The sequence below is a fragment of the Sus scrofa genome, chromosome 8, assembly GCF_054392235.1.
Source record: "Sus scrofa isolate SSC_HxYL_T2T_F1_AM1 chromosome 8, Sscrofa_HxYL_maternal_Yorkshire_Landrace_v2.0, whole genome shotgun sequence".
In the NCBI taxonomy this organism is placed as follows: Eukaryota; Metazoa; Chordata; class Mammalia; order Artiodactyla; family Suidae; genus Sus; species Sus scrofa.
The window spans coordinates 38,780,100-38,795,659 of record NC_139390.1 but is presented as its reverse complement, the minus strand read 5'-3'; the positions used below and the strand labels follow the sequence as shown (position 1 = coordinate 38,795,659).

Genomic DNA, 15,560 nt, shown 5'->3' with positions numbered 1-15,560 from the left:
CAGTTTCTGTCAAATTTTCAAGTAAAGTTACATGTGGGATCACCATGTGCTTTGAACTGGCAAAATGAAGAGCATAATGCACCTATTAAGAGTGGGACCTTTGGGGAGCTCCCTTCATGGCTCAGCAGTCAATGAACCCAACTAGTACCCATGAGGATACAGGTTTGATCCCAGGCCTCACTCACTGGGTTGAGGATCCAGTGTTGTCGTGAGTTGTGGTGTCAGTCACAGATGTGGCTCGGATCTGGCATGGCTCTGGCTGTGGTGTAGGCTGACAGCTATGGCTCCGATTTGACCCCTAACCTGGGAACTTCCATGTGCCATGGGTGTGGCCCTAAAAAGCAAAACAATAAAATAAAAATAAAAAAGAGTGGGGCCTTTAGAGTTCCCTGGGGGCTCAGCAGGTTAAGGATCTGGTGTTGTCACTGCTGTGGCTCAGGGCACTTCTGTGGCGTGGATTTAATTCCTGGCCTGGAACCTTCTGCATGCCATGGGTGCATATGACGCAAATGAACTTATTTATGAAAGAGAGGCAGACTCACAGACATGGAAAACAAACTTATCCAAAAGGATAGAGGGGGGAGGGATAAATTAGGAGTTTGAGATGAGCAGATACACACTCCTATATATAAAATAGATAACTGGGAATTTCCGTTGTGGCCAGTGGAAACAATCTGACTAGGATCCATGAGGACGCGGGTTTGATCCCTGGCCTCGCTCAGTGGGTCAGAGATCCAGCGTTGCACTGTGGTATAAGTTGCAGAAGCAGCTTGGATCCAGCGTTGCTGTGGCTATGGTGTAGGCTGGCATCTATAGCTCTGATTCGACCCCTAGGTTAGGGACTTCCATGTGCCGAGGGTACAGCCCTAAAAAAAAGCAAAAACTAAGATAAATAACTAAAGAGGACCTACTTGGAGCACAGGGAACTCTACTCAAGGTTTTGTAATAACCTATAAGGGAAAAGAATCGATAGTGGAGAAGAATCTACTCTTCTGTTCCCGTCAGGACAGGTGGCTCTCCAGATGGTCACACACCTGTTGTTCTGGGGCTTCCCTCCAGCCCCCTTTGAGAGATGCTTTCCCGTGTCTTCTGTGTTGGACTCCCCACTGCCAGAATCCTATGTCTTTTTCTCACCTGGGTTTATTCCAGTGACTTCCTGAGAAAGAATACATAGGAAGTAAGGGTGTTTTCTTTTTTTTTAAGGTTTTACCTGCAAATGTCATTGCCCTACTCTTGTACAATGCATTGAGATTGAGCAATTATTAGAATAATAAATACTTTAGGAATTCCCGTCATGGCACAGTGGTTAACGAATCCAACTAGGAACCAGGAGGTTCGGGTTCGATCTCTGGCCTCGCTCAGTGGGTTAAGGATCTGGCATTGCCATGAGCTGTGGTGTAGATCACAGACACGGCTCAGATCTGGTGTTGCTGTGGCCTGTGGTGTAGGCTGGTGACTATAGCTCTGATTGGGCTGCCGTGGGTGCAGTCCTAGAAAATACAAAAAAAAAAAAAACCCAGCAACTGGGCAGAACACTGTAAACCAACTGAAATGGAAAAAATAAAAATCATTTAAAAAAAAAGAGAAAAAATATCTGGGTCACCTTGCTGCACAGCAGAAATTGGCAGAACATTGCAAATCAACTATAATAAAAATTTGTGTAAAAATAAATAAATGCTTCCTTTTGCCCAAGCCAGTTTGATTCAGATTTCTGTCCCTTGAGAACACAGTGATCTTGATGAATTCCTCTTCCAACAAAGCAGATCCTTGTACTTGCCAAGGAGCTTACTCCTTGTGCACAGGGCCAGCTTCCCCCGGGAAGAAGTTGAGGAGTGATGGCCAAAAGGTAGAGGGTTCTTTTCTGTAGCGATGGAAATGTTGCAAAATTGAGGGTGGTGATGGTTGCACAACTCTGTGAACACATTGAAAGCCATCGAATGGTATATGTAGGTGAATTTTATGGTCCATGAACTGTATCTCAATAGGGCTTGCTTTGCCTTTTCTAGGGCCGCTCCCGAGGCACATGGAGGTTCCCAGGCTAGGGGTCTAATCGGAGCTGTAGCCGCCGGCCTACACCACAGCCACAGCAACTCGGGACCCGAGCCGCGTCTGCAACCTACACCACAGCTCACGGCAATGCCGGATCCTTAACCCACTGAGCAAGGGCAGGGATGGAACCGCATCCTCATGGTTCCTACTTGGATTCGTTAACCACTGCGCCACGACGGGAATTCCATAGGGTTTGCTTTTAAAACCATTATAAGTTATAGAATTACCATCTGTACCTATAAAATAGTTACCAAAGGAGTCTCCTTAAATCTCCCTGAGGCCAAATGAATGTGGGGTCCCATAAGAGTGGGGACCCACATGTTCCATGTCATCCCCACCAACGCCAGGTAAGCTGTGTTCCTACAACTGCAGAGCAGGAAATGCCTGCTCAGGACGGAAACAATCGCTGTGTCCGGGGCCTCAAGGTTTCCCAAAGAGTCGAAAGGGCATCCGTCCAAAGTAAAGACAATCTGCTCGAGTGAACATTTTCAATACAGTGAAAACAGAATAAGAACAGCTTGAGAAACATTGAGTTCATGTAATCATGTAAGGATTAGATTCAATTTTGTTTAGACATGACATGTTAGCACAAGTTAAAAAGAGAAGGGCTTACTTAGGAGACGCCTGGAGAATAATCAAGAATCCTTCAGCAGGAGTTCCTGTCGTGGCTCAGCTGTTAACGAATCTGACTAGTATCCACGAGGACGTGGGTTCGATCCCTGGCCTCCCTCAGTGGGTTAAGGATCCAGCATTGCTGTGAGCTGTGGTGTAGGTCACAGACATGGCTCGAATCTGGTGTTGCTGTGGCTCTGGCATAGGCCGGTGGCTAGAGCTCCGATTAGACCCCTAGCCTGGGAACCTCCATATGCTGCGGGTACAGCCCTAAAAAGACTCCTTCAGCAGTTCCTCGGGTTTATACATTTTTACTTATTGATTCTCGCACTCTCTGGGAGCCTTCTCAGGGAGGCTGAGTGCACAGGATGATCTGTGGTCCCAGCAAGGAGGAGCTCTCAGCCCGGGGTAGAGTCCCAAGTGCCCAATAATCTCAACACCACAGGGAAAGTGCTACCTGCAGGCATAAGCTGGGGGTGCTGGGGGCCCTGGGTCACAGGGATGTTATGATCTATTTACTCATCACTAATGCCTGAGCCTCCACTTTCTCACCTGTAAAGTGAAGCTAATTATGGAAAGAAAGGAGTACATCCCTGAACTAGCTGACCTGACTTGAAAGAAATAAAGATCAGATTCCTGCTGGTGACTTAACTCCCTTGGAAGTCCGTGACCCGACATGGAAATTTCTGGAAGGAGTTACCTAAATCCAAGATTTCCATTAGTATTGTCAGATTTTTCATTCATTTATTCATCTAATAAATATTAATTTAATTTCTATTCACCAAGGTTTTTTTTTTAATTTTTTAATTTTTTTTAGGGCTGCATCTGCGGCATATGGAGGGTCCTAGGCTAGGGTTTGAATTAGCTGCTGGCCTGCACCAGAGCCATAGCAACACCAGATCTGAGCCACGTCTGTGACCCACACAGCTCACAGCAACACCAGATCCTTAACCCACTGATCAAGGCCAGGGATCGAACACATTATCCTCATGGCTCCTGGTCAGGTTTGCTAACCACTGAGCCATGAAGGGAACTCCCACACTAGGTATTTTTTTTTTAACTGAAATACACACAGGGCTGAGCAGCAGTGTATCAGAGGCTGTGTAGACTCCGAAATTCTCTATTGCACATCTTTTCAAGGCATTAGGTTTACCTAGTGTAAGCAATTCATAACATTTTCATGATAAAGCAAATAGGGGTGTGCTACAGGGATGTAAAAAGCACACAAAGTTTTAAGATGAACCTTTAGGGGCTTGTGGTAGACTTTTTTGTTGTTTTTTTTTATTTATTTATTTTATTTTATTTTATTTATTTATTTATTTTTTGTCTTTTTGCTACTTCTTGGGCCACACCCTCGGCACATGGAGACTCCCAGGCTAGGGGTCGAATCGGAACTGTAGCCGATGGCCTACACCAGAGTCACAGCAACGCGGGATCCGAGCCACATCTGCAACCTACACCGCAGCTCACGGCAATGCCTAATCCTTAACCCACTGAGCAAGGCCAGGGATCAAACCCGAAACCTCATGGTTCCTAGTCGGATTCGTTAACCACTGCGCCACGACGGAAACTCCTGTTGTTGTCTTTTTAGATCTGCACTGCGGCATATGGAGGTTCCCAGGCTAGGGGTTTAATTACAGCTACAGCTGCTGGCCTACACCACAGCCACAGCAACACAGGATCTGAGTTGCATCTTCGACCTACACTGCAGCTCACAGCAACTCCAGATTCTTAATTCACTGAGCAAAGTCAGGGATCAAACCCACGTCCTCATGAATACTAGTCAGGTTCGTTAACAACTAAGCTATGATGAGAACTCCTATGGTAGACATCTTTGATTTATGTCTTTCAGAATTCAGGGGGAATGTGTTTCTTCTCTTCTGCCATTAACTGAACATCAGTTTGTTTTTGTTTTTTTGTTTGTTTGTTTTATGTTTTTGTCTTTTTGCCTTTTCTAGGGCCGCTCCTGCGGCATATGGAGGTTCCCAGGCTAGGGGTCTAATAGAGCTGGAGCCGCTGGCCTACATCACAGCCACAGCAACGCCAGATCCAAGCCAAGTCTACGACCTACACCACAGCTCACGGCAACTCCGGATCCTTAACCCACTGATCGAGGCCAGGGATCGAACCTGCAACCTCATGGTTCCTAGTTGGATTCGTTAACCACTGAGCCACGCCGGGAACTCCTGAATATCAGTTGTTAAATAAGGATCTTAGAAGATTCAAAATATGCATCCTTCAGAAAGTATGTAATCTGAACTGAAACAAGATTACAGGAACAAATGAATCAAGTCTATATCCATGTGTATCTTTTTTTCAGAATACATATTTTTTTATCTTTTAAAGTATAATTGGTTTACAATGTTATGCTAGTTTCTGTTGTATAACAAAGAGACCCAGTCACACACACATATATATACAAGTGTATATATACATATACGCACATACGTGTTTTTTTTTTTTTTTTTGAGAAGTGTGAGAGAGATTGCTTCTGCGTCTGTGAATTCTTTTTTTTTTTTTTTTTTTTTTTTTGTTGCCATGTGCAATGGCTTGATGTGGGATTTCAGTTCGCAGACCAGGGATTGAACCCGGGCTGAAAGTGCCAAATCCTAACCACTAACCATCAAGGAACTCCCTGTGAAGTCATTTTATATTAGACTCCTGCCGTGACAGAATGATAAGAAACCAATTCAGAATCCCCACTAGAGAAACCTGGAAAAGAAAATGAAATTCAGCAGATAACTCACTAAGGAAACAGATTCAGAAATAGCAAAGGATGGGTCCTTCTTCCAAAGAGCACAAGCTCACACCTGCTAAGATGATCGAGGCAGGTGGGCTCAGAAGGATGGAGATGATTACAAAGGGCAGTGATGGGGGAAAGGCCATCCCAGGTAAATGGAGTTGATGTCTAGAAAGGGGACAGAGTAGGAAAAGTAAAATTCTATTGGATTCTGAGAGTAGTCTGTTGGTCTAAAACAGAAGTTTCAGAGTTCCCATCATGGTGCAGTGGTTAACGAATCTGACTAAGAACCATGAGTTGCAGGTTTGATTCCTGGCCTTGCTCATTGGGTTAAGGATCCGGCATTGCCATGAGCTGTGGTGTAGGTGGCAGATGCAGCTCAGATCCCATGTTGCTGTGACTCTGGTGTAGGCCGGTGGCTATAGCTCCGATTAGACCCCTAGCCTGGGAACCTCCACATGCTGCGGGAGCAGTCCTAGAAAAGACGAAAAATAAAAAAAAAAATAAAATAAAACAGAAGTTTCACCAAGCATGCCAGCGCAGCCTAGTGAGGGGACCTGGAAACCAAGGACAAAGAATGTGCCATGTACCTGCCACTTGGCTCATGCTCAAGGGAAGCTTGCTGATTTAACAGCTCCACAGCTCTCTGGCATGTGAAAACGAGTTCAGCACCCGTCGGCTTGAAATGGTTCCAGTTTGCTTCCTCCGCCTCTTCCCTCTCCTCCATCCTGTCCCATTCCAACTCACACACACAGAGGTAACATTTTGCGACACCACCCACACCATTAGCTTCATGACATGCAATTAAGCCAGGAGTAGTCCTGTGGAATGAGTCATCCAGGGAGGGAATAATTTATGCTGGTAGATGCCATGGGACAGGGGTGGGATTGCCTGCTTTGAGGTTGACCCCTGCAAGGGCAGCGTTTATATCTTCATGGTTGCTAGATTGCCCTGGGAAGGAACTGTGTCTTGAGGAGTTTAGTTCCCAAGTGTCAGATCTGAGGGAGTCCGTGAGAGCACCCCTCTTTCCCACTCTCCCCAGTCTTTGAACCATCTGAGATATAAAGGGAGCAAGCAGATGGAGATCAAAACCGAGCAGCTTAATTACTGGTAAAAACTGAATGGGAGGACGTGCCTGCAATGTGCTGCAACAATGGGTGTCCTAATATCCGAACCCAAGGATCAGGCAGACTCACCCACTCAGCCCCTGGCAGGCCTAGAAAACCGAAGATCTCATCCACCCAGCAGAGTCTTTACTGGGTGGCCAGTTGCAGAACGTGCTTCTGCAGCGATCCCAGTGAGCAGAGGCGGAAGAAGTCCTGAGGGTTGTATGCTAGCCACTCCTTCCCAGACCACCAGCATCTCCTGGAGGGAGACTGGAGCAAGGTGGCCAGAGAGGACAGAAGTGTTATCCTGTAAAGTGTCCCTAGAGGAGTTCCCATCATGGCACAGCGGCAATGAATCTGACTAGGAACCATGAGGTTGCGGGTTCTCTCCCTGGCCTCACTCAGTGGGTTAAGGATCTGGTGTTGCTGTGAGCTGTGATGGAGGCTGCAGACGTGGCTTGGATCCTGCATTGCTGTGGCTGTGGTGTAGGCTGGCAGCTCTAGCTCTGATTTGACCTCTAGCCTGGGAACCTCCATATGCCTTGGGTGCGGCCCTAAAAAGCAAAAAAATAAATAAATAAAGGGCCCCAGAGGCTAAGACGACCGCCCCCCCCCATATGTGGCGTTACTAAGCATGAGTGTGCCAGATTGTCTATGTGATGGGGACTTTACTGGGGCCAACTTGAAACAAGAGGCCCGTTGAGCAAAGATGCTCAGGTGCTCACTTGGTCCTCTGTCCAGTGGTGGAAGCTGCAGTGCTTCTTTCTGTTCTGGAAAGAATCAATTGACCAGCCCCTTACCTATAAGATGCATCGTCCTGGAGGCAGTGGAGGAGGGCAAAGAGTGTATCAGAAGGAATTCCACACTGTTCCTCCTGGAGATTTCTAGGGTGCAAAGCACGTTGTTAGGGAGGTTTGGAATGAATTTGCACAGGGATCCCAGGCCCTTGGGAGGCGTTGGGGGTAGGGAGGTGGGGGTGGCGAGGATGGAGAATGAACCAGAGTCCCAGCACTTAAGGCCTCACCTCCTGCTTTCAGTAATCTGAAGCCCTGCAAACTGGCTGGCTAGGAAGAAATAGCATCGATCTTTCCAAGAGATAATAAAATTTGAGAAGGCAGGGCAGACTATAGCAACAAGGCTTTTATTTTTTATCTAAATTATTTTAAATACATCTGTTTTTCCCTAGATGGCATATTTTCAAGGATAAAAAAGAAAACTTAATGACCCAATGATGCTTTGCCTGGAAATATATTTAATGTTAATTTGACAATATTAAATCAGTGGTAATCACTGTAGAACTGGGCTGTAAGTAAATTGTATTCTATTCTATTACAGAAGAATGTGAGATTCCAAGCCATTTAATAATACATATGACATAATATATATAATAATATAGAGAGATCAAACTTTAGCCCATTTATTAAAACCAAAATTTTCAAGCCTGGTGGCACACAAGAAATAATCACATTAAACTACAAATAATTATTGCAAGCTTGTTTTCTTTATCATTATTATTATTACTGTTGTTATTAATATTATTATTATTTTAGGGCCGTACTCTAGCCATATGGAAGTTCCCAGGCTAGGGGTCCAAATGTGAACCTCAGTGTCAACCCAAGTTGCTGCAGTTGGACTCTTAACCCACCATGCCACAGAGGGAACTCCTTGGTTTCTTTTTTTTTTTTTAATGTCTGATTTGCTCCCTTCTTATAAAAAGCCTAGTGCATATTACATATTATGTCACGTTCATAGTTTTAAAATTAAAAGGTGTCTTAGAAAACATCTAGTTATTTAGTTAAGCAGGTACCCCCAATTCTTGCATTTTACAGATGAATAAGTGACATATCCAAGGTCAAGTTGTTGCAAGGACAAAACTAGACCCATCTCTTGATTTCAAAATCATACTTTAAAATTTGCATTTTTAGGTAGGCAGTGTTCGCCAAATATCAGTGAAGAAAAGTTCATTCATAATGTTGTCTCAAGTTTGCTGTACCCTTCCTGACTCTCTGCTTGTTCTGTCAACTACTGAGAGTTGAAATCACCAAATATAATTGTGGAATTTTCTATTCTTTTTATTGTTTTTTTTTTTTTTTTTGGCTGCACCCATAGCAGGTACAACACCCCCACCCCCGAGGGGGGGCCAGGGATCAAACCCGTGTCACAGCAGCGACTGGAGCCATACCAGTGCCAATGATGAATCCTTAATCCACTCAGTGACCAGGGAGCTCCTTTTTAAGTGTTCATTTAAACATATTTCCTGATTCTGAATTTTCTCTTTTTTAGACTGACTTTCCATCCACCTGATCTAAATTAAAGCAGTTTTCTGCACAGATAGGAATAGCAGAATGGAATCAATAAGTTGTCCCTGGCAGGAAGATTTTGTCTCAAGAGTGAGAGACGACGAGTTCCCATTGTGGCTCAGCAGGTTAAAAACCCAACACTGTGTCTATGAGGATGTTGTTTTGATCCCTGACCTTGCTCAGTGGGTTCAGGATCTGGCATTGCTGAAATCTGCAGTGTAGGTAGCAGATGTGGCTTGGGGCGGGTGTTACGGCGGCTGTGGCACAGGCCAGCAGCTGCAGCTCCGATTCTACCCTTACCCTGGGAACTTCCATATGCTGCAGGTGTGGCAATAAAAAAAATTTTTTTTTAAAGCAAGAGAAAAATTTCAAATAGAAGTAATAAATCAACTTTGAATTGTTGGATGATTCTTTTCATTAAGGAAAAGAAGCAAAAATACATTTAATTGGAAAAAATATTAAATTTCTTGCTAATTTGGCCTGAAAAGCTACCATCTTAAAAAAATAACAGAAATCATACCACTACAAGGGGAACACACATAGATAAACAGGTTAATAGGTGCTATCGACTTCAAATCGTACTAAAGATTACATGTTATGCAAGAAAACTACAAAATGTCCTAAAATCTTATACATGATTCAGAAATTTCCCCAAATTTGACCACCATCCTAAACACACAACACTGCAAATGGACTGGGAAGCTGAGGGAAATTCTTCTCAACTATCAACAGTAGAAAATTTTTGATGAATCACGATGGAGGAAGATCCGATTTATCTTTCTATCCTCACTGTAGAAAATATCACATCTTTTTTTATGAAGAGACAAAGAACTTTTTGATGTAGGGAAAAAGAATGTTAGGGAGGTGTGTGAGATAGCTAGTTAATGAAAAGCATTTTATTTTTCTGGATTATGCGGTGTTTTGTGGTGGCTGTCAGCGTTTTCAGATGTGTATGTAATCTGTTGCCATTTCTTTTCTCACTCAAAAATAGATTTTCTCTTCCACATCTGACTTTGTATTTGTAATTTTGTTTGTTTTCTTTTTGTTTGTTTTTGGGGGTTTTTTTTGGGAGGGGGGGCATTTCCTGGGCCAGTCCGGTGGCATATGGAGGTTCCCAGGCTAGGGGTCAAATCGGAGCTGTAGCCTCCGGCCTACACCACAGCCACAGCAACGCAGGGTCCAAGCCACGTCTGCAACCTACACCACAGCTCACGGCAACACTGGATCCTTAACCCACTAAGTGAGGCCAGGGATTGAACCCGCAAGCTTTTGGTTCCTAGTCAGATTTGTTAACCACTGAGCCACGACGGGAACTTCCAATGTATTCTTTCACCTTAAAGAGGGCCCCCTCAAATTGAATATGCTACGGGTCCCACAAAACCATGACCTGGTCAGATATAAGTTAAAATGGCAATGTATTTTCTGAGTAGGAAGAAATCGGGGTGTCTTTTGGGAGTATCTTTAGGGAGGATTCAATCAGCAGCTCACTGGTGTGGTCATGGGACTGTGGTTGTACTGGGCCTTGACCAGCAGGTGGCAGTAAGGTAGAGCAGTTCCAAATAAGAGCCTGCATTGCTGTCAAAAAAAAACAAAGGCAAGATAAAAGGGGTTTTTTGCATACTGCCTGGTGGCAAATGTTTTACTTTGGTGCTTTGGAAAATTTTAGAGGAAGAATCTTTTAAGAAAGATATGAAGCATAAATATAGCTTCCCTAACCACTTAAAATAAATCGAGTCAGATATTTAATAGCACACAGGCATGCCCCCATATTGTAATTATTTATTTGGTTATACTGCTAGGAGCCCTGAGCTTCAGAGTTTTACTACACCAAAACTAGTTTCTCCTAGGGAATGTCTTTTCCCTTATTACCTTGCAGGAGAGGGCATTGCTTTTCCACTGAAGAACAGCCTCTTCTAATCTCGGAAAGCAAATACTAATTTGCAGGGTCTGTTTCATGCAAAATTAAAGACTCATAGCAGTATCATGGGCCCATGGCAGGTGGAAAGGTCACAATCAGTTAAACCCCAGGGTCTTTTGCAATGCAGATGCCCAAGATTCTTGGCGTAACTCTGAACAATAACAGCGAATACTTCCTCGAGGCTGCCTCTGTGCCTGGCATTGTTCCAAATTCTGCATGTTGTCTTAATAGCTCAAGTGATGCTCTCAACAACCCACCACCACAGTAGTACTGCTATTACTCTCGTTTTCAGATGAGGAAACTGAGCCACAGAGAGGCTATGACAGACTCAGATCACACAGCCAATGCCAGAGCCAGGTTTTGAGTCTAGGCAGCCTGGTTCGAGGCTTGAGGCACTTGGCCACCTGCTACAGTCTTTTGCTACAAGTCCAGTCCTATCTTTATCCTCCCAAAGAAAACATCATTATATGGTGATCAGCAGGACATATCTCAAGAACAGCAATGTTGCAATACTCCGGTCATTTAACGATGATGGAAAGAATGCTGCTCCTGAGATTCTCCCCTCTGTGATAGGAACGCCGCACTGCCCAGGAGTAGACGAGAGAGAATTCTGCTTCACTCACGTTCTTCTCTGGTGACTGATCAACTCAGCGGCCAGATCACAAACTTCCCAAGGCACTGCACCAAGCTTTCTCTCTACTTCACACTCCTCCCAAGTTATCCAATCTCCTCCCCTTGCTCTGAAACTCTGGAAGAATCAACTGTGCCAACTTTTCCTAATCATTCGCTCACCCTTCAACCCTCAACTTAGCCTCTGCCCCACCCATTCCTGGGGAGCTGATCTCAGGGAGGTCGCTGAGAACTTTCAACCAGCCAACTCCACCTCTGCCAGCCACTTCCCTTGGCTGCCATAACCCTTCTCCCTCTCCATCTCCTGCTAACTCTCTGCCCTTTCCTCCTTCGCTGACTTCCCCTCCTCTGCCCTGTTCTCCTCCTCTTTCCTGCTACACCCCTGCTCAGCCCTCCCATCCTTCTGGGCCTGTCTTTAAAGACTGATGATTCCCAAGATGTTCCTTTTTTTTTTTTTGGTCTTTCTTTAGGACTACACCTGCTGCATATGGAGGTTCCCAGGCTGGGGATCAAATCGGAGCTGTAGCCGTGGACCACAGCCACAGACACAGCAACGCGGGATCCGAGCCGCATCTTTGACCTACACCACAGCTCACGGCAACGCTGGATCCTTAAGCCACTGGGCAAGGCCAGGGATCAAACCCATGTCTTTGGGTTCATTAACCACTGAGCCATGACGGAAACTCCCCAAGATATTCTTATTCCAGCTACTCTCCTTTGTATTCAGCCCAGATTTCCTGCTGTCAGTCCTAATCTCTCTTTGGACGTTTCTACGCAAAAATGTCCAACATAAACAGACTTGTGGTTGCTGGGGGGGGGCAGGAGGGAGTAGGATGGACTGGGAGTTTGGGGTTAGTGGATGTGAACTATTACATTTAGGATGGATAAGCAGTGAGGTTCTGCTGTACAGCACAGGGAACTATATCCAATCACTTGTGATAGAACATGATAGAAGGTAAGATGAGAAAAAGAATATATGTATGTATGTATGTATGACTGTGTCACTTCTCTGTACAGCAGAACTTGACAGAACATTGTAAATCAACCATAATAAAAAAAATTTATTTTAAATGTCCAGAGATCCCGCCATGGTGCAGTGGGTTAAGAATCTGATTTGCAATGGCTCCGGTCCCTGTGGAGGCATGTGTTTAATCCCTGGCTTGATGCAGTGGGTTAAGGATCCAGCGTTGCTGCAGCTTGGATTTAATCACTGGCCCAGGAATTTCCATATGCCATGGGTGTGGCAAAAAAAAAATGTCCAACATGTTACCTTCTGCCCACCGTCTGCATTCGTTCTCTTAGGGTCCCTATTTCAGCTAATGGCATCCTCCTTAACCAAAGGTAGACATCCCGAACCACTTTGCATCCCATCTCATCCTTGAATCCACCGGGTCAGTGCGTGGTGGTGACTTCCTCTGACAGGTCTCAGACTGCTTCCCGCCTGGTCTCCCTTTGCACAGCTCCTGCTCTGTCTCATACCTGTCTCTCCTCATCAGCTCTGACCAATAGCATTTCCTAACCTGTCACCCTTGTCAGTCTGTTTCCACAGCCACCCCCACACTTCCACACTATTTAACACTGACCTTGCTCCTAAATAAAGACTGAAGACATTACCCTTCTGCTTTAAGAGCTTTGGTGGCTTCCCACTAAGGACTGCGTGTGTTCCTTAGAATGTCACTTAAGGGATGGCTGTAGTCCAGTCCCAGCTCATGTGTCTAAGCTCACCTCTGGCTACAGTGCCCACTACACACCCTAGACTTCAGCCACCCATTTGGACAGGGCCAAGAACACAAGCTCATTGAGCAGACAGCTCAGGGGTCCACACCTGACTCTCCCACTTCTGGCTTTGTGACTGTAGAACTGTGATTTAATCTCTCTGAGCCTCCGTTTCTTTATCTCCAAAGTGGCTATAATGATCCCTGTGCAGGGAGTTCCCATCGTGGCTCAGTGGTTAATGAGTCCGACTAAGAACCACGAGGTTGTGGGTTCGATCCCTGGCCTTACTCAGTGGGTTAAGGATCCCGCATTGCTGTGGCTGTGGTGTAGGCTGGCGGCTACAGCTCCGATTCGACCCCTAGCCTAGGAACCTCCATATACCGTGGCAGTGGCCCAAGAAATGGCAAAAAGACCAAAAAAAAAAAAAAAAAGATCCCTTTGCAGCAAGGATGCCTAGTCCCTGAATGAACATTTACAGGATGTCTACCATGTACCTAAGGTTGTGCTTAGAACTCAATATAGTTCCTTTTGCTATACCTACTTCCTCTAAACTATTTTTTTTTTTTTTTTTTGGCCGTGCCTGTGACATGTGGAAGTTGCCAGGCCTGGGATCAAACCCGCACCACAGCAGCGACTCGAGCCACTGCAGTGACAACACCCCTTTCCACCTAAACAGACCTCTCCCACCCCCTCCCCGCATCCTTCAAGGCCAAGTTCTGTGGCACTAGTGAAGGCTGAAGACAAGGCCCAGCACACCTCCCTCTGTACATGGTCCAGTTATTTACTGTGTATCTTGTTGTCTTTCTAATGGGGTCTTTCCTCCTCCAGATCTGGAGCGCTTTGAAAGGAGGAATGTTATCCTTTGTATCCTTGCATCTTAAGCATCTAAATATGTACATAAATACATTCAAGAGGAGAAAATTACAGTCTTGTCTATTGTTACCAAGAGTCTGTGACTCAGCGTGATTCGCTGCAAATTAATTACAGATATTCTCTCTGTTGAAATGTCCCAGGCGTTTTTCAAATTGCCTTCCATATTGTACTAAATAACATTTTGCTTTGGCACAATAAGACCCTGTGGATTTGACATATGAAGTGCTTCAGAAAATAGGCATGAATGAACCATGTTTGCATTTGGAAACGGGGAAGAGTTAGGTGGAAAACAGCCTTTGTTCATGTTTGGGGGTTTTTTTGTTTGTTTTGCTTTTTTGGGACACACCTGAGACACATGGAGGTTCCCAGGCTAGGGGTTGAATTGGAGCTACCGCTGCCAGCCTACACCACAGCCACAGCAACACCAGATGAGCCACATCTGAGATCTCCACCACAGCTCATGGCAACAAGGGATCCTTAATCCACTGAGCGAGGCCAGGAATCAAACCTTTGTCCTCGTGGATCCTAGTCAGATTCGCTTCCACTGAGCCACGTGGGAACTCCCTTGTTTGTGTCTTATTTTGAATAGTTTTGAACTGATGATGATGAACTATGCTAGCCTCTGTTATTATTATGCACCTTTCTTTTACTTATTTTACTTTGTTGGTCTCACCCCTTCTCACTAGAATGTAAATATTCAAGAAGGCAAGATTCTTGGAGTTCCCATCATGGCGCAGTGGAAACGAATCTGACTAGGAACCATGAGGTTGTAGGTTCGATCCCTGGCCTCGCTCAGTGGGTTAAGGATCCGGAGTTGCCGTGAGCTGTGATGTAGCTCTCAGACTTGGCTCGGATCCGGTGTTGCCGTGGCTGTGGTGTAGGCCGGCATCAGTAGCTCCGATTTGCCCCCTAGCCTGGGAACCTCCATATGCCATAGGAGCAGCCCTGAAAAGCAAGTCAATAAATAACCAAACAAATAAATAAATAAAGCCTGCTTTGTGCAAAGCATTGTGAGCATGGTTCCAGCTTTTGAAGGAGCACAGTCCAGGGGATGACTATGAAGCAATATCAAGGATGTTTTAGATCCTTTACAGAATATAAGCTACCTAAAGCAGGTCTTTGGTTTTCCAATCTTTGTATTCCACAGAGCATCTCCTGTGGTGCCATGCATTGAGTAAACGCATATTTCTAGGTTAAGAAATTTCTGGAAAAAAAAAAAAGCTTGCTTGCCCTTCATACAACATTGTCCAGAAAGGAAGTCCTCCACCATCACTCCCCAAATAAGGTAAGTTTCCTTATGATCAGTCAGCAGACACAGATGAGAAAGCTGTGTGCTAAAAAAAGAGGCTGTTCCTTCTTGTTTTTTACAATTAGTCTGGAAGAAATGGGGACTGAGCAGAAAAGGGGAAAGAGGTGAAAGACATCATTGTTAAGATGTGCAAACAGAAGAAAGGGTGGGGGAAAAAATGTAATGTATACATGTAAGGATAACCTGACTCCCTTGCTGTACAGTGGGAAAATTAAAAAAATTATTAAAAAATTAAAAAAAATTTAAAAAAAAATGTGCAAAGACTGGGAGAACCCAGGGCAGGCATATAGTTTCCGAAAGAAAGTGG

General features: G+C 44.9%; 1 long non-coding RNA gene across 3 annotated transcripts in view; it reads left to right on the top strand.

Moving 5' to 3' along the window:
• Window positions 1–15,560, top strand: part of LOC110262084 (uncharacterized) — a 62,775-nt gene that overhangs the window by 5,034 nt on the left and 42,181 nt on the right. Inside the window, exon 3 of one of the 3 annotated variants that reach the window (XR_014812444.1) lies at window positions 15,092–15,229. The exons of the other annotated variants lie outside the window; for them this stretch is intronic. This is a non-coding gene — a long non-coding RNA (uncharacterized LOC110262084). The remainder of the gene's footprint in view (window positions 1–15,091; window positions 15,230–15,560) is intronic. 3 annotated transcript variants of the gene reach the window in all.